This window comes from Cynocephalus volans, chromosome X (genome assembly GCF_027409185.1).
Source record: "Cynocephalus volans isolate mCynVol1 chromosome X, mCynVol1.pri, whole genome shotgun sequence".
NCBI lineage: Eukaryota > Metazoa > Chordata > Mammalia > Dermoptera > Cynocephalidae > Cynocephalus > Cynocephalus volans.
The window spans coordinates 96,734,394-96,755,128 of NC_084478.1; positions in this window are offsets into that span (position 1 = coordinate 96,734,394).

Consider the following 20,735-nt stretch of genomic DNA (forward strand, 5'->3'; position numbering starts at 1 on the left):
TTCTGCTGGAGAAAGATCAAAATTATTTTATGGTTTTTTTCTAGAAAAAAATATTTTATCTCCATTTAAATTATCCTCTATAATAGGCTTCAGAGTCATTTCCTTCAAAGAACAAACAAACAAAACTTCAGCTTCCTATCTATAATCCAAATTTCTTCTGCGCTATATAAGGCCCCCTGAAATAGTGTCAATACCTGACTGACTTGTCCTGTCTGTGAATGTTGCATGCCTTGCAACTCATGCTCTGGCTACCAATATTGTTTTATTGTTCTCTTAAAAAGGCAAACTCGAATGCCACAATCTTTGCACATACTATTTCCTTGCCTGGGAAATCCTTACCGAACTCTTTTTTAAAATTTATTTAATTATTTATTTGTACGTTGATTTAATTAATTTTTATTTTTTATTATTAACATATTCATTATTACAAATTGTAATAACTTTATGCCTTTTACCCGACCTATCACTACCCATACCCCCTCACTCCCTCCTCCATCTCAAGTATCCTTCGGTTTACTCTTTCCTGAAAGTTCACTGTATTCTTCTGGCCTTTTCTTTCTCTTTCTTTTCTTTTCTTTTCTTTCTTTCTTTCTTTCTTTCTTTCTTTCTTTCTTTCTTTCTTTCTTTCTTTCTTTCTTTCTTTCTTTCTTTCTTTCTTTCTTTCTTTCTTTCTTTCTTTCTTTTTTTCTTTATTTCTTCTCTCTCTCTCTCTCTCTCTCTCTCCCCACCCCTTCCATTCCATTCCATTCCATTCCTGGCATATTCAATATTACAAATCCTGATTTCTCTTTACGCTGTTTACCTGACCAGTCCCTCTCCAAAGCCCCTCCCTCCCTCCCACCCATCTCTAGTAACCTTAGGTTTTTTCTCTCCTTCTGAAAATTCAATGAATTGTTGTGGTCTTTGTTTCTTTGTTTCTCTCTTTCTTTGTTTCCTTCCTTCCTTCTTCCTCAGAACCCAGTCATGAGTGAGAACATGTGGTATTTTTCTTTCCTTGTCTGGCTTATTTCAGTCAGAAAAATTTTCTCCATACTCATCCATGTTGCTAAAAATGGCAGAATTTTGTTCTTTTTTTTTATGGCTGACTAATATTGCTTGTGTATATGTACCACATTTTTCTTATCCAGTTGTCCATAGATGGACACTTAGCCTGGTTCCATATTTTGACTATTGTAAACAGAGCTGCGATGAACATGGGAGTGAAGGTATCCCCCTGACATGATAATTTCAATTCCTTTGGATATTTACCCAGTAGTGGGTTTGCTTATCATATGGTAGTTCTATCTGTATTTGTCTGAGGAATCTCCATACTGATTTCCATAATGGCTATACTAATTTACAGTCCCACCAAAAGTGCTGAAGAGTTCCCCTTTACCCTCATCCTCACCAGCATTTGTTATTCATGGTCCTTTTAATAATGGCCCGTGTAACTGGGATGAGATGATATCTCAGTGTGGATTTGATTTGCATTTCTCTGATAATTAGTGATGCTGACCATTTTTTTCATACACCTGTTGGACATTTGTATATGTTCCTTTGAAAAATGTCTATTCATCTCCATTGCCCATTTTTTAATTGGATTATTTGGTTTTTTTTTTTTTTTTACTGTATAGTTGTTTCAGTTCTTTATGTATTCTGGATATTAATCCCTTGTCAGATGTTTAGAGTGAAATTTATTTCTCCCATTCTGTAGGTTGTCTTTCCACTCTGTTGATTATTTCCTTTGCTGAGCAGAAGATTTTTATTTTGTTAGAATCCCATTTGTTTATTTTTCTTTTGTTGCTTGTGCTTTTGGGGTCTTATTCATAAAACCTTTGCCCAGTCCTACTTCCGAGAGTGTTTCCCCTATGTTTTCCTTTAGTAATTTTATGGTTTCAGGTGTTATATTTCAGTCATTAATCCATTTTGAATTGATTTTGGCATATGGTGAGAGCTACAGGTCCAATTTTTATTCTTCTGCATAGGGATGTCCAATTTTTCCAGCACCATTTATTGAAGAGGCTGTCTTTTCCCCAGCATATGTTCTTGTTGCTATTGTCAAAGAACAGTTAGCTGTAAGTATGTGGGTTGATTCCCGAGTTTCCTATACTATTCCATTGATCCAAGTGTCTGTTTTTATGCCACAACCATGCTGTTTTGGTTGCAATAACTTTGTAATATAATTTGGAGTAAGGTAGTGTTTTGCCTCCAGCTTTATTTATTTATTTATTTATTTTGCACAGTATTACTTTGGCTATTCATGGCCTTTTGTTGTTCCATATGAGTGTTAGGATTATTTTTCAATTTCTGTGAAGAATATCATTGGTATTTTGATGGGGATTGCATGGAATCTGTAGATTACTTTGAGTAGAATGGACATTTTTGTGTTGGTATATCTTTTTACCGTTTTTCTCCTCTTCAGTTTCTTTCAGTAGCAGTTTGTAGTTCTCATTGTACAGATCTTTCACCTCCCTGGTTAAATTGATTTCTAGATATTTTATTTTTTGGCTGACTATTATAAATGGGCTTGCTTTCTTGATTTCTTTTTCTACCAGTTTGTTACTGGAGCATAAGAACACTACTGATTTTTGGATATGGATTTTGAATCCTGCAACATTACTGAAATTGTGAATCAGCTCTAAGAGTTTTTTGGTAGAGCCCTTAGGTTTTTCTATGTATAAGATCATGTAATCTGCAAACAGGGAAAATTTGACTTGGCCCTTTCCAATCTGAATGCCTATTATTTATATCTCTTGCCTGATTGCTCCAATACTATGTTAAATAGGAGTGGTGAGAGTGAACATCCTTTTCTTGTTCCCATTCAGGATGATACTGGTGGTGGTCTTGTTGTAGATGCCTTTTATCATGTTGAGATAATTTCCTTCTATATCTTATTTGCTGAGAATATTATGAAAGGATGTTGAATTTTGTCAAATGCTTTTTCTGCATCTATTGAGATAATCATATGGTTTTTGTCCTTGATTTTATTGATGCGGTCTATCACATTTATTGATTTCCATCTGTTGAACCATCCTTGTGTACCTGGGATGAATCACACTTGATCATGACGTGTAAATTTTTTGATGTGTTACTGTATTCTCATTGCTAATATTTTGTTGATAACTTTTGCATATATGTTCATCAAGGATATTGACCTGCAGTTTTCTTTCTTTCTTTTTTTTTTTTTTTTTGGTGTATCTTTATCTGGTTTTGGTATCAGGGTGATGGTGGCCTCATAGGATGAGTTATGGAGAATGGCTTCTGTTTCAGTTATTTGGGATAGTTTGAACAGAAGTGGTATTAATTCTTCCTTAAACGTTTGATAGGATTCAGCTGTAAAGACATCTGGTCTTGGGCTTTTCTTTACTTGAAGATTGCTAATTACTGCTTCAATCTCGTTGCTTGTTATTGTTCTATTCTGGTCAGGATTTCTATTTCTTCTTGATTCAAACTTTGTAGTTTGTCTGTGTCCAGAAGTTTAGCCATTCTCTCCTGGTTTCATATTTGTTGGCATACAGTTGTTTATAATACTCTGTAATGATTCTTCATATTTTGTTGTAGTATGTCCCTTTTCATTTCTGGTTTGTGTTATCTGGGTCTTCTCTCTCTCTCTCTCTCTCTTTTTTTTTTTTGTTAGCCTAGCTAATGGCTTGTCTATTTTATTTATCTTTTCAAAAAAGCAACTTTTTGTTTCATTGATCTTTCGTATCATTTTTGGGGTCTCTATTTCATTTAGTTCTGCTCTGATCTTAATTATTTCTTTCCATCTGTTACTTTTAGGATTGGATTGTTGTTGTTTTTCTAGTTCTTTGAGGTATACTGTTAGGTCATTTATTTAGAGTCATTCCATTCTTTCAATGTAAGCATTTATTGCAATAAAGTTCCCTCTTTGTACTGCAGTATCCCACAGGTTTGCATATGATGTATCTTCATTTTTGTTAGGTGCAAGAATTTTTTTAATTTCCTGAGTAATTTACTTTTGGACCCACAGATCATTCAGGAGTCTATTGTTTAGTTTCCATGCACTTGTATAGATTCCAGAGTTTTGCTTGTTATTGATTTCCAGTTTTAATCTTTTGTGGTCTGAAAAGATACTTGGAATGATTTCAGTTATTAAAATTTCTGAGAGTTTACTTGTGACCTAATATGTGGTCTATCCTGGAGAATGTTCCATGGGCTTGTGAGAAAAATGTATATTTTGTAGTTGTTGGAAGAAATGTTCTGTAGATGTCTGCCAGGTTCAATTGATCTGAGGTGTAGTATAAATCCTATATTTCTTTCATGATTTGTTGCCTGTAAAATCTCTCTGATGCTAGCAGAGGGGTCCTCAGGTCACCTACTATTATTGTATTAGGGTCTATCTCTTTTTTATGTCTGAGAGTGTTTGTTCTACATATCTGGGTGCTCCAGTGTTGGGTGCAAAATATTCATGATTGTTATGTCTTCTAACTGGATAGATCCCTTTATGATTATATAATGGCCCTCTTTGTCTCTTTTTATGGTTGTTTGTTTATTTAAAGTATATTCTATCTGGTGTAAGAATAGCTGCTCCTGCTTGTTTTTGGTTTCCATTTGCATGGTACATCTTTTTCCATCCCTTCACTTTCAGTCTGTGTGTGTATTTATAGGGGAAGTGGGTCTCTTGAAGAGAGCATATTGTTGGGTCTAGCTTTTTAATCCAATTAGTCTTTGTCTTTTGAATGGGGAGCTCAATCCATTTACCTTTATGATTGTTATGGACAAGCATTGCTCTACTCCTGTCATTGTATTGTTTTATGCTTAGATGTTTTAAATATCATTTCTTCTTTTCTTCCTCTTTTATTTTTCATCTTCAATGATAGTTGGATTTTTGAGGTGGCATGGTTTAGGTTCTTTGTCTTTCTCATTTGCATTTTGGTTTTAATGACAGATTTTGCGCTTTCTTGTGAATTCATAATAGTGATTATCATTTTTCAGATTCTGGGTGCAGGACTCCTTTGAGAAATTCTTGCAGCTCTGGTTTTGTGGTAGTGAATTCCTATAATTTTTTGTTTTTCTGGGAAATACATTATTTCTCCCTCATTTCTGAAGTATAACCTTGTTGTGTATAGAATTATTGGCTGGCAATTTTTTTTTCTTTCAATATTTTGAATATATCATCCCGTTTTCTTCTGGCCTGTAACATCTCAGTTGAGAAGTATGCTATTAGTCTGAGGTGGGCTCCGTTATAGCAGACTCGAAACTTTTCTCTTGCTGGTTTTAGAATTCTTTCTTTGTCTTTGAGTTTTGCCAGTTTGACTATAATGTGTCTTGGAGAGGATCTCTTTGGATTGAATCTGTTGGGGATCTTTGGTCTTCCTGGATGTGAATGTCTGCATCTCTCCCTATACCTGGGACGTTGTCTGTTATTATTTCCTTGAATAGGTTTTTCATGCCTTTTTCTTTCTCTTCCCCATCTGGAATATGCATGATTCCAATGTTTGTGTGCTTGAGATTGTCTGCTAGCTCTCTTAGATTTTCTTCATCGTTCAAAATTCTTTTTCCTTTTTTTTTTTTTTTTGTCTGCATGGTTATTTCAAAAGACCATGTTCAAAGTCTGAAATTGTTTCTTCTGCTTTCTTTACCATGCTACTCAAGCTTTCTGTTTTATTTTTTATTTCATTGAGTGAATCCTTCAGTTCTAGGAGTTCTGCTACATTCTTTTTTAAGGTTTTAATCTCTTTGTAAATTTCATCCACTATATCCTGGATATTTTTTCTTGTTTCATTTTGTTCTCTAATTGATTCTTCTCCTATCTCTTTGAGTTTTCTTAATACCAGTGCTCAGAATTCCTTTTCAGACATTTCAAGGGTTTCCCACTCTATGGGGTCTGGTACTTGAGAATTACCATTTTCCTTTGTTGGTGTCATATCTTCTTGTTTATTTGTAGTTCTAGTATTTTTTCATTGATGTTTGGTCATCTGCTAGGGCACTTGTTTCTTATATTACTTTGGAGTGGTCTATGAGAAGAAATATTTTCTCCTCTATTTTTAGGTTCTGCTGATGACTCTTCTTGTAACAATGTGGCTAAGTTTGTGGTGGGCTGCCTATTCTCTTGCTCGGGCAGTGGGCAGGCCTCTCCGGGACTCAGGTGGATGGGCCAGTCAAGGATTTGGCATGTGTGTGTAGGATGGTGCTGACCTGGGCTCTGAATTGAGCAGTGGGCAGGCCTCTCCAGGGCTCAGATGGTGTCCTTACCCAGATCTTTTGCCTTGTGATTTAATTCTGATTCTTCTTCCCAACTAAATTCCATTTCCTTTTAGATGTCTTTTTTCATTTCTTCAAAGGGTGAGAATATAGGCTGCCATAGAGGTTTTCCTAACCTCTGTTACAAAATTGAACATACTGTAGTCATTTGTTGACATATCTATCTCTTTAAGATTGAGCTACTAGAGGGAAAGGATAACGTTCTATTTATTTATATATTCTTTGAAACACTCATCAGCATGATTGACAGGTAATAGTTTCTTAGTAAATATCTGAAAGCAGAAAGTGTGAGTGAGTGAGTTAATGAATGAGTAATTTAAGGCAGTCCTATGATTGACACCACGGTAGATACTAGGCTCCCTGTGCTGTTCATGCAATGCATATTCTGTTTTTCTTGTTAGGCATTGCTGTTGTTAAACTGGTAAAATATGTACGGATTTCTAAAATAACCTATAAATCCTTCCCAGGAGATCAAAGAAATATTTTTATTTCTGGCTGAGGTGAAATTCACAAGGCTGAAAGAATGATGAAATATGAAGATCAGTCAAGTGTGGGGGAAAGTAATTAGGGTTGGAGAAGAGTGGCTCCATTAGAATAGAGAAGGTTTGGAGAGTATTAGGATTCTAGAAAGTAAAAAGCTTGTGGCAGGAATACTATATCAGGCAATAAGGTAAAAAAGTATAGATTAGGACTGAGTTCATCATAGCCCAAGACAAAGAATAGGGACTGACTTTAAATCAAAAGTGTTTATCAAGAGAAAACTATAATTAGACACTGGGTAACATATAAATGATTATGTGAGCTGGCAAATAGCAAGTGAGAGAACAAACTCTAAAGATTTAATTTGAATTACCTTGCACACTGGCTTTGCAATATTCCAAAATGTAATTTTGTCAGATCTGAGTTGTGGAAGGATATGATATAGTTCTTTGTAGTCACAGGTATCACTGCTGAGAGTCATTTCCTGTGCTGGATTCATCATCACAGGAACTAGATCTGTAGAAAAATGAGTTTGTTGTTGCTAGATGGAGTGGGTTTTGGAGCAGAGACTAATGATATACTCACCTGCCAGTTTTAAGTGCTATGGAAAGAAAGCCTCTTTGGAGGTCACTGTCATACTCTACTGTCTGTTATTTCTGCATTTAGGTTATGGGAAATATTTTTTAAACTTATTTTAGGAGCTATTCAGAACCACAGTGGCCATAGTAGTGCCCCCACAAACTGTGATACAGAGATTTATATCCAAAATTTAGCCTACATTTCTCAGAATTGTAGTGCTTTCTTTTGTGAGGTCTGAAACATAGCCGGCTTTAGGAAATCTCATATTCAAGTATCTAGATTTAGAGATTATGCGAAGAAAATTGAGGATTTTTTGCCACTATAAAAGGAGTAACTGGGTAAAAGCATTCACTAATGAGTGTCTTAAGCATTGTGGGTACACATATATGATATGTAACATTACATGAACTACACACAATTTTCAGGATGCATATATATATTCTACAGAAGAGGACTATCTGTAATAAAAGCTATACTAACTTAAGCACCAGTATGAACTGATATCAGAAAATTCCAGATTCAACTTTTAATCGGGCAGTTTTTCTAGGAGGACTGCTTAGTTGAAAGGGTAAAGGAAACATAATAGCCACATCATGTGATATCAGTCAGTTGATGTCCCTTGAGTTATTAGCACTTTTATAGGGGCAATGAAGCTGAAGACATTCAGGAAAATGCAAGCAGGTTGGCAAAGCTGATATGTTTGCAGCTGTTGAAGAGGTTGATGAAGAAGAGCTAGGAAATAAAGTAAGTCACACCTGATTGTGCTTGAAGTCCTTTTTAGAGGACCAACAGTCTTGCCCACGTGGGCATGCCTTCACTGGTATTAAAAGCACATACATGGAACTTGACAGCTGATAGTTAAGAAAGAGAATTTGATAACAAGTGTAAGCATTCAATAATTAGTTTGTTAAACTCCTATTTTTTAATAGTTTCTGGATGGGAAACCATTGCTGCTTTTTTTCACAGAATACGTAGAAGTTAATGGAAAAGTTGTCTGAACAACACTTTGCTACACCTGAAATCTAATTAAGAACATTCTTTCATGGCATATGTTCACTTGATCCTAAAAGGTTATTCTCATCTATGTAGATAAACGAAAAGCTCACAAAAGAAAATTAGATGGCTGCCAATGTATACCAGAGGTAAATTAGTTTCATCAAGAATTACTATAAAAAGAGAACACACATTGTGCAGTTAAATATTTAATTATCATATCCTGAGATATCAGTAACTTTTTTTTTTCATGAAACTTAATTTGGTAGTTTCTTCTGGGTCCTAAGAATACAGAATGCACTGACATTCATGATGCTTGTTACTAAACTTTATAGCAGATTATTATTTGAAAGCATTCTGATAATTGTCAAATACAAGTAAAACTATTTTAGTTCTCCCCATTATTCTAATATGAAATTTTGAGGAAGGAGGGATGTATGACTTTTGCTCCAAAATGTAAGAAAAATATATTCTTTACAAAAAAAGTTTTGCTTCATCAGGGAAATTTTTCTAGGGAGTCTCTGCAGAGCCCCCAGTAAATTGCACCTCTCTTCTGCCCAATTTCTGAACAAATTAAGAAGTAAATATGTTGCTGTTCAAGAACCAAAATATCACCCTTACAGCTGATAAAACCCAAAGTGGTGAGTGAAGTTTAGCATAAAATACAAAAGGGCTACCTGCTGCATTCCAGAATTAGAGGACTTTACTCAGCCAATGGGCATGGAGTATTGAGCCAGGGTCTGTCACATATGTGTTGAGGGAGGAACTACTCTGGAAGAGTAATTTAATTCCAAGCAGAAAAAAAAATGTGAATCTTCTCAATTTTACCAGTTAGTGAAATCACCACACATTGCTTAGGGGCAGAGTGAGTAAAGGAGCAAGTCAGTGCCAGGATTGTGTTTGGAAACAATGTGGAGAGAGGTTAGAAAAATAATCAAACTATTTCATAGAAGAATGGAATCATGCAATATTTTGTAAAAATAAAGTTTCCTACAGATTGCTGATATACTTGATATACACTCAGATGTTGAGAATTATTTTGGATAGTTGGAAGAAACTTAAGATCAAATTAGATCATTCTGCACAGTTAAGGAGAGAGAAGGGTGATAAATATGTATGTAATTGGGAATTCCAAAGGTTAAAGTAAATTTGAGTTTGGGTTAATAAATTGGGAGTAATCAATGAAGGTCTACAAAAGTAAATCTCAAGGCCCATCGTACTGCTCCTAGTTTAAAATGGGAAAAGACTTAGATAACAAAGAATTGGATGAGAACAACAACAACAGCAACAAAATTGTTAATCAAAATAGTATCAACACAATGACATACAAATAAAAGTAAAGCCTTACATAATTTAATGAGAATAACAGTAGAAACCGACAAACACAATTAAAAAAGACACTGATGACAAATATAGTGGGAACTTTCAAAAGTACTGGAAACTTCAACCACATATGTGCAACATGCTAAGTAGAAGTTTTAAAACATTGCTAAGTCCTTCATGGCAGCCAGATTTCTTGCTGAATACAGAAATTTAATCATAGGTAAATTAATTTTTGTTGAAATGCTAAGTTAGTTTTTGAATATTATATTTTAATAACCTTGAATTAATCAGTTAAGTAGTATTTAGTCATATTAAAAATTAAAATATATGAAATTATGCATCATTTTCTTATAAATATGGGAGAAACAACTTAAAATTTTGGATCAAATCCCGAGTCATTTAATTGACTCTCATAGTTCACCTGTGAGGAGTGTACTGTTTTGAGAAACATTGTCTAAAATGTATAAATTTCCTAATACATCATCAGAGCACCTAATAAAGATTAAGTATTGGTAAATAAGCAGAATCTTATGGGGCTCAGCACTTGAGCCCTATGATTGAGCTAAATAGCTACTTTGCTGCTGGTTTTCTGGGGAAGACTTTTTGTGCAGCTCAGGTTTTAATTGTTGATCTTTTAATCATTTCTGGGTCTTGTGAGGTCCAATACACCTGGCCTGTGTGGAAATTCTGGTCTGGGACTAAATCTTTCCATTAAACTGCACCTCCTGCGGTTCTTTGTTATTGACCAGTCTCCACTGAATGGGCCTGTGCCAGCTGGAAGTGAGATCAGCTGCCCATGCTGTAACCCAATGTTCTTCCAGTGGGCCAGCCTTGCCCTGAACTCAGCACTCCCCATGGGGTGGGCTGTGTGCAGGTCACTCTTGATGACTCAATGGCCTCTTGATGGCTCCTATTTTCATTCAGCTGTGACCCCTCACTTCTATGTAGGTCCATGGGAACCCTGTGAGTGGTATAGCTGGCCATTCTTCCTGGAGTAGGGTGGTATCTCATTGTTGTTTTGATTTGAATGTCCCTGATGGCTAATGATGTTGCATTTTTTTTTTCATATGTCTGTTGGCCATTTGTATGTCTTACTTTAAGAAGTGTCTGTTAAGATCTTTTGCCCAGTTCTCAATTGGGTTATTTATTTGTTTATTATTGCTGTTGAGTTGTTTAAATTACTTACATATTCTTGATATTAAAATCTTTTCAGATGTATAGTTTGCAAATATTTTCTCCCATTCTGTAGATTCTCTTCATTCTTTTAGCAGTTTACTTTGATGTGCAAAAGCTTTTTAGTTTGATGCAATCTCACTTGTCTATTTTTGCTTTTATTGCCTGTGCTTTTGAAGTCATATTTTAAAAAATCCCTGCTCAGCCCCATGTCATGGATCACTTCCCCTGTCTTCTTCTGGTAGTTTCATAGTTTCAGGTTTTACATTTAAATTTTTAATCCATTTTGAGTTGATTTTTGTATATGGTGAGAGGTAGGGTTCTAGTATCATTCTTATATATGTAGACATTCATTTTTCCCAGCACCATTTATTGAAGAGACTGTCTTTACCCCAATATGTATTTTTGGCACCTTTGTCAAAATCAGTTGGCTGTAGGCGCATGAATTTATTTCTTGGCTCATTGTCTGTTCTGTTGAGCTATGTGTCTGTTTTTATGCCAGTACTATGCAGTTTTGGTTACTACTGTTTTGTAGAATAATTTGAAGTTGGTATAATTGAAGTTGAATAATTTGTGATGCTTCCAGCTTTGCTCATTTTTTGCAGGATTGCTTTGACTATTCACAGCCTTTACTGATTCCATACAAATTTTAGAGTTGTTTTTCTATTTCTGTGAAGAATGTCATTGGTATTTTGATAGCAGCTGCATTAAATCTGTAGATCATTCTGAGTAGAGTAGTCATTTTCCCAATATTAATACTTCCAATCCATGAACATGGGATATTTTTCCATTTATTTATGTCCTGTTCAGTTTCTTTCTTCAAAGTTTTATAATTTTCATTGTGGAGGTCATTCATCTCCTTGTTTACTTTACTCCTAGGTATCTTTTTATTTTTATTATTTTTTTTTTTTGTAGTCAGAATAAAAGGAATTATTTTCTTGATTTCTTTTCAGATAGTTTGCTATTAGTATATAGAAATGATACTGACTTTTGTATTTTGATTTTGTATTCTGCAAATTTACTGAATTTGTTTATTAATTCTGACAGTTTTTTGGTGCAGTTTTATGGCTTTCTATACATAAGATTATGCCATCTGTACACAGAGACAGTTTGACTTCCTCCTTTCTAATTTGGATGTCTTTTATTTCTTTCACTTGTCTAATTGCTCTGGCTAGGACTTTCAGTATCATTTTGAATAGAAGTGGTGAAAGTGGGTGTCCTTGTCTTGTTGCTGATCTAAGAGGAAAATCTTTCAGCCTTTCCTCATTCAATATGATGTTAGCTGTGGGTTTGTCACATATGGCCTTTATTATATTAAGGTACATACCTTCTATACCTAATTTGTTAAGAGATTTTATCACAAAGGAATGTTGAATTTTGTCAAAGGCTTTTTCTGCATCAATTGAAATCATAATATGTTTTTTTCCTTTCATTGTGTTATTGTGGTATATCACATTTACTGATTTGTGCATGTTAATCCATACTTGCATCCTTGAGATAAATTCCACTTGATCATAGTGAATGATATACTTTTTTAAAAACTTTTATATTTTATTATTACCATATTCATTTCACAAATAACATTTTTTCTTTGTAACCTTTACCTGACCTATCAGTCAACAAAACCCCTCCCTCATCCTCCCCATCTCTAGGATCCTTAGGTTTGTTCTCTTCTGAAAGTTCAACACATTGTTGAGGTCTTTCTTTCTTTCCTTTTTTCTTACTTTTTGACTGTCTTTATTTACTTCCTTCTTAGCACTCAGTTATGAGTGAAAACGTGATATTTCTCTTTCCTTGTCTGGCTTACTTCACTTAACATAATTTTCTCCAGACTCATCCAGGTTGCTTCAAATGGCAGAACTTCATTCTTTTTTATGGCTGAGTAGTATTCCATTGTGTATATTGTAAGACCTATGCACTTTGCACAAATCCCACATGCCATGGGTGGCTCACTTCACAAAGACCACAAGACAAAAGATACTGCAATCAGGCAAGAAGTATTTTATTTTCCAGCTATCTGGGGCCCTTTGCCTTTCGGAAAAGCGCCCCCCCCTCCCCACATTGGAGTTTTTATACACTCTCTTTGGACAAAGACTTTATTCATGGTCAGGCTTAACAGGCTAGCACCCTGATAAAGGACTGTTCGATTTTTTTTTTTTTTTTTTTTTTTTTTACTCACTTGGGCTCTGCCAGGTGTCCTGAAGATAAGAGGGCTGGTTAGTCCTTGAGACTGGCTGGCCCCTGGAATGTGTGTCTAGTTCTGCTTTGACCTCTAAAAAGCTGCTTCACTTAAAATACCTTTAGATATGTTTTCCTCATTTTTAGTAAGTGCTTACAGGAACAATTTGTGCAGGTTAAGTTAAAGTTATACTGTGCAGGCTAAAGTTATACAGGCAACAGTGCAGGTTAAAGTTACATTTTTCTTTATAAAAATCTTCACTTAACATAATTTTCTCCAGAATAATCCAGGTTGCTTCAAATGACAGAACTTCATTCTTTTTTATGGCTGAGTAGTATTCCATTGTTTATATATACCACATTTTCCTTATCTAGTCATCTGTCGATGGACACTTAGTTTGGTTCCATATTTTGGCTATTGTAAACAGGGCTGTGATGAACAGGGGAGTTCAGGCATCCCTTTGACATGATGGTTTCCATATACCCAATACTGGAATTGCTGGATCATATGGTAGTTGTATCTGTATTTGTTTGAGAAACCTCTGTATGGGTTTCTATAATGGCTGTGCTAATTTACAGGCCCACCAACAGTGTAGAAGTGTTCCCCTTTCCCCACATCCTCACCAGCATTTGTAATTTTCAGTCTTTTTAATAATGGCCAGTCAACTGAGGTGAGATGATATCTCAATGTGGTTTTGATTTGCATTTATCTGATAATTAGTAATGGTGACCATTTTTTTCATATATCTGTTGGCCATTTGTATGTCTTCCTTTCAAAAATGTCTATTCAAGCCAGCCTGTGGCTCACTTGGGAGAGTGTGGTGTTGATAACACCAAGGCCACAGGTTTCGATCCCTATATAGGGATGGCCAGTTAGCTCACTTAGGAGAGCGTGGTGCTGATGACACCAAGTCAAGGGTTAAGACCCCCTTATCTTTTAAAAAAAAAAAAGAAGAGAAAAATGTCTATTCATTTCCACTGCTCATTTTTAATTGGAATATTTGGCTTTTTACTGTATAGTTGTTTGAGTTCTTTATATATTCTGGATACTAATCCTTTGTTAGATATTTAGTTTCCATATATTTTCTCCCATTCCTAAGGTTGTCTTTCCACTCTGTTAATTGTTTACTTTGCTGAAGAGAAGCTTTTCAGTTTGATAGAATCCCATTTGTTTATTTCTTCTTTGGCTGCTTATGCTTTTGGGTCTTATTCATAAAACCTTTGCCCAGTCCTACTTCCTGGAGTGTTTCCCATATGTTTTCCTTTAGTAATTTTATGGTTTGGGGCATTATATTTAAGTCTTTAACCCATTTTGAGTTGATTTTCATATATGGTGAGAGGTACAGGTCCATATTCATTCTTCTGCATATGGAGGTTCAATTTTCTCATCACTGTTTATTGAAGAGGCTGTCTTTGCCCTTGTCAAAGATCAGTTAGCTGTAAGTGTGTGGGTTGATTCCCAGATTATCTATTTTGTTCCATTGATCAATGTGTTTGTTTTTATGCCAGTACCATGCTGTTTTGGTTACAATAAATTTGTAATATAATTTGAAGTCAGGTAGTGTGATTCCTCTGGCTTTATTTTTTCTTGCTCAATATTGCTTTGGCTATCTGTTGTCTTTTGTTGCTCCATATAAATGTTAGAATTGCTTTTTCTATTTCTGTGAACAATGTCATTGGTATTTTGATGGGGATTGCATGGAATCTATATATTGCTTTGGGTAGAAAGGTCATTTTTGCAATGTTAATTCTTCCCATCCAAGAGCATGGTTTGTCTTTCTACCTTTTTGTGTCCTCTTTAAAACCTTTCAGTAGTGTTTTGTAGTTCTCATTGTAGAGATCTTTCAACTCTAAATTGTTTCCTAGGGATTTTTTTTTGTGTGTGTGACTATTGTTAATGGGCTTCCTTTCTTGGTTTATTTTTCTGCCAGTCCATTACTGGAGTATAAGAACACTACTGATTTTGGGGTTTTGACTTTGTATCCTGCAAGATTACTGAAATTGTTAATCAGCTCTAAGAGTTCTTTGGTACAGCCTTTAGGTTTTCTATATATAAAATCACGTCATATGCAAACAGGGACAGTTTGATTTGTCCTGTCCATTCCAAACTGGATGTCCTTTATATCTTTCTCTTGTCTGATTCCTCTGCCTAGTACTTCCAATGCTATGTTAAATAAGAGTGGTGAGAATGGGCATCCTTGCCTCATTCATGATCTTAAGGGAAAATTTTTCATCCTTTCCCTGTTCAGGATTATATAAATGATTGGTTTGTCATGAATGTCTTACATTGTGTTGTGATAATTTCCTTCTACACATAATTTGCTGACAGTCTTTATCATGAAATGATGTTAAATTTTGTCAAATGCTTTTTCTGCATCTATTGAGATAATCTTATGGTTTTTGTCCTTAGTTTTGTTGACATAGTGTATCACATTCATTGACTTTTGCATGTTGAACCAACCTTACATCCCTGGGATGAATCCCAGTAGGTCATGGTGTATAATTTTTTTGATGTGATGCTGTATTCTGACTGCTAATAGTTTGTTGAGGATTTTTTCATCTATGTTTGTCAAAGATATTGTCCTGTAGCTCACCTTTTTTTGTTGTATCTTTATCTGGTTTTGGTATCAGGGTGATTTGGGCTCATAGAATGAGCTTGGGAGAATGGCTTCTGTTTCAAATTTTTGGAATAGTTTGAAGGGAAGTGGTATTAATTCTTCTTGAAAGGTTTGATAGACTTCAGATGTGAAGACATCCATCTGACCCTGGGCTTTTCTTTGGTGGAAGATTGCTGATTACTGCTTCAATCTCATTGCTTGTTATTGTTCTGTTCAGGTTTTCTATTTATGTTGGGTTCAGTCTTGGTAGCTTGTATGTGTTCAGAAATGTATACATTTGCTCCAGGTATTCATAATTGCTGGCATATAGTTGTTTACAATAATCTCTAATGATTCTTCATATTTCTGTGGTATCACTTATAATGTCTCCCTTTTCATTTCTGTTTTTTGTTATTTGCATCTTCTTTCTTATTTTTCATTTTAAGCTAGCTAATGGTTTGTCTATTTTATTTGTCTTCTCAAAAAACAAACTTTTTGTTTCCTTGATCTTTCCTACTGTTTTTTGGGTCTCTATTTCATTTAGTTTTGCTCTGATCTTAATTATTTCTTTCCATGCACTACCTTTAGGATTGGATTATTGCTGTTTGTCTAGCTCTTTGAGGTATAACATTAGGTCATTTATTTGGAGTCTTTATTACAATGAATTTCCCTCCTAGTATTGCTTTTACAGTATCCCAAAGGTTTTGGTACAATGTGTCTTTGTTTTCATTAGTTTCAAGAATTTGTTTTTCCTGTTTAATTTCTTCTTGGACCCACAGGTCATTCAGGAGCCTATTGTTTCGTTCCCATGTATTTATATAGTTTTCAGAGTTTTGCTTGTTATTGATTTCCAGTTCTAGTCCATCATGGTCTGAAAAGTTACTTGGAATGATTTCAGTTTTTTAAAATTTGCTGAGACTAGATTTGTGACCCAATATGTGTTCTATCCTGGAGAATTTTCCATGTGCTTATGATAAGAAAGTATATTCTAGAGTTGTTGGGTGAAATGCTCTGTATGTATCTCTCAGGCCCAGTTGGTGTAAAGTATATCTTAAATCCCATGTCTCTTTGTTGATTTGTTGCCTGGAAGATCTGTTCCATACTGAGAGAAGGGTATTCAGGTCACCCACTATTATCATATCAGGGCCTATTTCTTTCTTCAGGTCAAAGAATGTTTGCTATATATCTGGATGCTCCAGTATTGGATACATATTTATGATTGTTATGTCTTCTAATTGGATAGATTATTTTATCATTATGTAGTGGCCTTCTTTGTCTCTTGCTATTTTTTTGGTTTAAAGTCTATTTTATCTGATATAAGAATAGCTACTCCTGCTCATTTTTGGTTTCCATTTGCATGGTATTTCTTTTTCTATCCCTTCACTTTTAGTCTGTGTGCATCTCTACAGGTGAGGTGGGTCTCTTGAAGACAGCATGTACTTTGGTTTAGCTTCTTAATCCAATCAATCTATCTGTGTCTTTTGAATGGGGAGTTTAATCCATTCACATTTAGGGTAGTTATTGACAGATATTGCTTAATTATTGTCAATTAATTGCTTTTTGTTTAGATGATTTAAATATCTTTTGATCATTACTTCCCCTTCTATTTCTCTTCTTCAGTGTTAGCTGGAAATTTGAGGTGGCGTGATTTAGCTTCTTTCTCTTTCTCACTGGGATTTTTGTTTTAATGGTGGCTTTTGCTCTTTCTTGTGTATTCATTATAGTGATCATCCTTATTCAGATTCCAGATGAAGGACTCCCTTGAGATTTTCTTGCAGGGGTGTTCATGTGGTGGTGAGCTCCCACAGCTTTTGTTTGTCTGGGAAATACACAGTTTTTCCCTCACTTCTGAAGGAGAGCCTTGCTGAGTAAAGAATTCTTGGCTAGCATTTTTTTTTTCTTTTGGTATTTTGAATATATCATTCCAATTTCTTCTGGCCTATAGGGTTTCAGTTGAGAGGTCTGCTATTAATCTGAAGGGGGTCCCTTATAGTGACTTGGCACTTTTATCTTGCTGCTTTTAGAATTCTCTTTTTGTCTTTGAGCTTTGCAAATTTGACTATTATGTGTCTTGGCAAGGATCTTTTTTTGATTGAATGGGGACCTTTGAGCTTCCTGGATCTGAAGGTTTGCATCTCTCCCTACACCTGGGAAATTTTCTGTTATTATTTCCTTGAATGGTTATCAATATCTTTTCCTTTCTCCTCCTCTTCTGAAATACCCACAATTCGATGTTAGAATGCTTGAGGTTGTCTGCTCTCTCTCTTAGATTTTCTTCAATATTTTTAATTATTTTTTCCTTTTTTTTTTTTTTTTGGTCTGCCTCAGTTTTTTTGAAAAGACCATCTTTGAGATCTGCAATTCTTTCTTCTGCTTGCTCCAGCTTGCTGCTCAAGCTCTGTGTTGTGTTTTTTATTTCATTGAGTGAATTTCTCATTTCTAGGAGTTCTGCTACACTCTTTTTAAAGGTATTAATATCTTTGTAAATTTCTTTCTTCACATTCTGATATTTTTTCTTGTTTTGTTGTGTTCTCTAATTGAGTCTTCTTTTATTGCTTCAAGTTTTCTTAAGATTATTGCTCAAAATTCCTTTTCAGACATTTCAAGGATTTCATGTTCTATGTGGTCTGAAATTTAAGCATTACTGTGTTCCTTCAGTAATGTCATATCTTCTTGTTTGTTTGTAGTTCTAGTATTTTTTCATTGATATTTGGTCATCTGGTAGAGGACTTGCTTCTTACATTATTCTGGGGTTAGCTATGAGGTTAAAAATCTCTTCCTCTATGATGTAGTTTGGATGTGTTGTCCCCTCCAATACTCATGTGGAAATTTGATCTCCAATGTGGCAGTGTTGGAAACTGATTGAGTCATGAGGGCAGATCCCTCATGAATGGACTAATGTTCTCCTTGGGGGTGGGGGGATTAATGAGTGAGTTCTCACTCTATTAGTTCCCACGAGAGCTTGTTGCTTAAAAAGACCCTGGAAATTTCTCTCTCTCTCTTGCCTCTCTCTTGCTTCCTCTTACCATGTGATTTGCTCATACCCACCAGCAGCCTGCCACTTCCCGCCGTGAGTAGAAGCAGCCTGAGGCCCGTGCCAGATGCTACTGTCCCAGAATCGTAAGCCAAATAAACCTCTTTTCTTTATAAATTACCCAGTCTCAGGTAATTCTGTTATAGCAACACAAAACGGACTAAAACAGAAAATTGGTACAAAGGAGTGGGGTGTTGCTATACAGATACCTGAAAATGTGGATAAAGCTTTGGAACTGGGTAATGGGCAAAGGTTGGAGGAGTTTGGAGGACTTAGAAGAGAAAAAGACAAGGGAAAGTTTGGAATGTTTTAGAGACCTATGTGGTGGCGAGCAGAATGCTGATAGAAATGTGGGCTGTAAAGGCCATGTGGATAATGAGGTCTCAGATAGGAATGAGGAACTTATTGGGAATTGGACAAAAGATCACCTTTGCTACACCATAGCAAGGAACCTGGCTGCACTGTTTCCATGCCCTTGGACTTTATGGAAGTTGGAACTTAAGAATTGTGAACCAGAGCATTTGGCCAAAGAAATTTCTAAGCAGCAAAGCATTAAGGAAGCTGCGTGGTTGCTTTTAAGAGCCTACTCTGAGTTATGGCAGCAAAATCATCATGATGTAAAGCCAGAATTTAAAAGAGAAGCAGAGTGTAAAGACTTGGAAAATTTGCAGCCTGGCCATGCAGTAAAGAAGTGAAGAGCCAGAGAACAATGCAGGGGTGAAGCAGATAAACTGGTTGCTAAAGACATTATCTTGGCAGTGAGGCAGCCAGATGCAAATAACAGAGAAAATGAGAGGAAAGCCCTGCAGGCATTTCAGAAGTCTGGAAGGGCACCCCACCCACCACAGACCCTGAGGCCTAGAAGGAGTGAGTTATCCTGGAGGATAGACCTGGGGTGTAGCTGCCCTGAGGATCCTCCTCCCTGCATCCCAGCTGCTCCAGCCTAGGCTAAATTGGCCCCAGGTGTGGCTGGATCCACAGCTTTGGAAAATACTAGCCAGAAGTCTTGGTGGCATCAACGTGGTGTTAGGTCTGCAGGCTCACAGAATGCCAGAGCTTGGAAGGCTTGGGAGCCTCCACCCAGATTTCAAAGTGTGTATGGAAAAGTCTGGGAGCCCAGGAAGAAATCTGTCACAGGGATGGAGTCACCACAGACAGCCTTCTCTAGAGCAATGCCAAGCAGAAATGTGGGGTCAGAGTTGCAGCAGAGAAACCCCAATAGCACCATACCTAGTGGAGCCGTGAGAGTTGAACCACCATGGAGACCCCAGACCTGTGGAGCTACCAGAGTGGAACCACAGCTTGGGAGAGGTGAATTGTGGCCTGAGACCAGGAAAGCCATAGGAGTGGAGCTGCCCAAGGACTTGGGGACCCAAACACCACACAAGTGTGCAGAGCCAGTCGAACATGGAATCAAGGTACCTAATTTGCCAGCCTTGAGATTTAATGCTTGCCCTGCTGGGTTTCAGACTTGTTTGGAACCTGTTTTTCCTTTCTCTGGCCTATTCCTCCCTTTTGGAATGGGAATGTATACCCAATGTCTGTTCCACCATCATATCTTTTTTTTTTTTTTTTTAATTTTATTTTGTCGATATACATTTTGGCTGATTATTGCTCCCCATCACCAAAACCTCCCTCCCTTCTCCCTCCCCCTCCCCCCCCCCACAATGTCCTTTCTGTTTGCTGGTCCTATCAAATTCAAGTAATTGTGGTTGTTATATCTTCTTCCCCCCCCCCCCCGGTTTTTTTTGTGTGTGTGTGTGTGTGTGTGTGTGTGTGAATTTATATATTAATTTTTAGCTCCCACCAATAAGTGAGAACATGTGGTATTTCTCTTTCTGTGCCTGACTTGTTTCACTTAATATAAGTCTCTCGAGGTCCATCCATGTTGTTGCAAATGGCAGTATTTCATTCGTTTTTATACCTGAGTAGTATTCCATTGTGTAGATGTACCACATTTTCCGTATCCACTCATCCAATGATGGACATTTGGGCTGGTCCCAACTCTTGGCTATTGTAAAGAGTGCTGCGATGAACATTGGGGAACAGGTATACCTTCGACTTGATGATTTCCATTCCTCTGGGTATATTCCCAGCAGTGGGATAGCTGGGTCGTATGGTAGATCTATCTGCAATTGTTTGAGGAACCTCCATACCATTTTCCATAGAGGCTG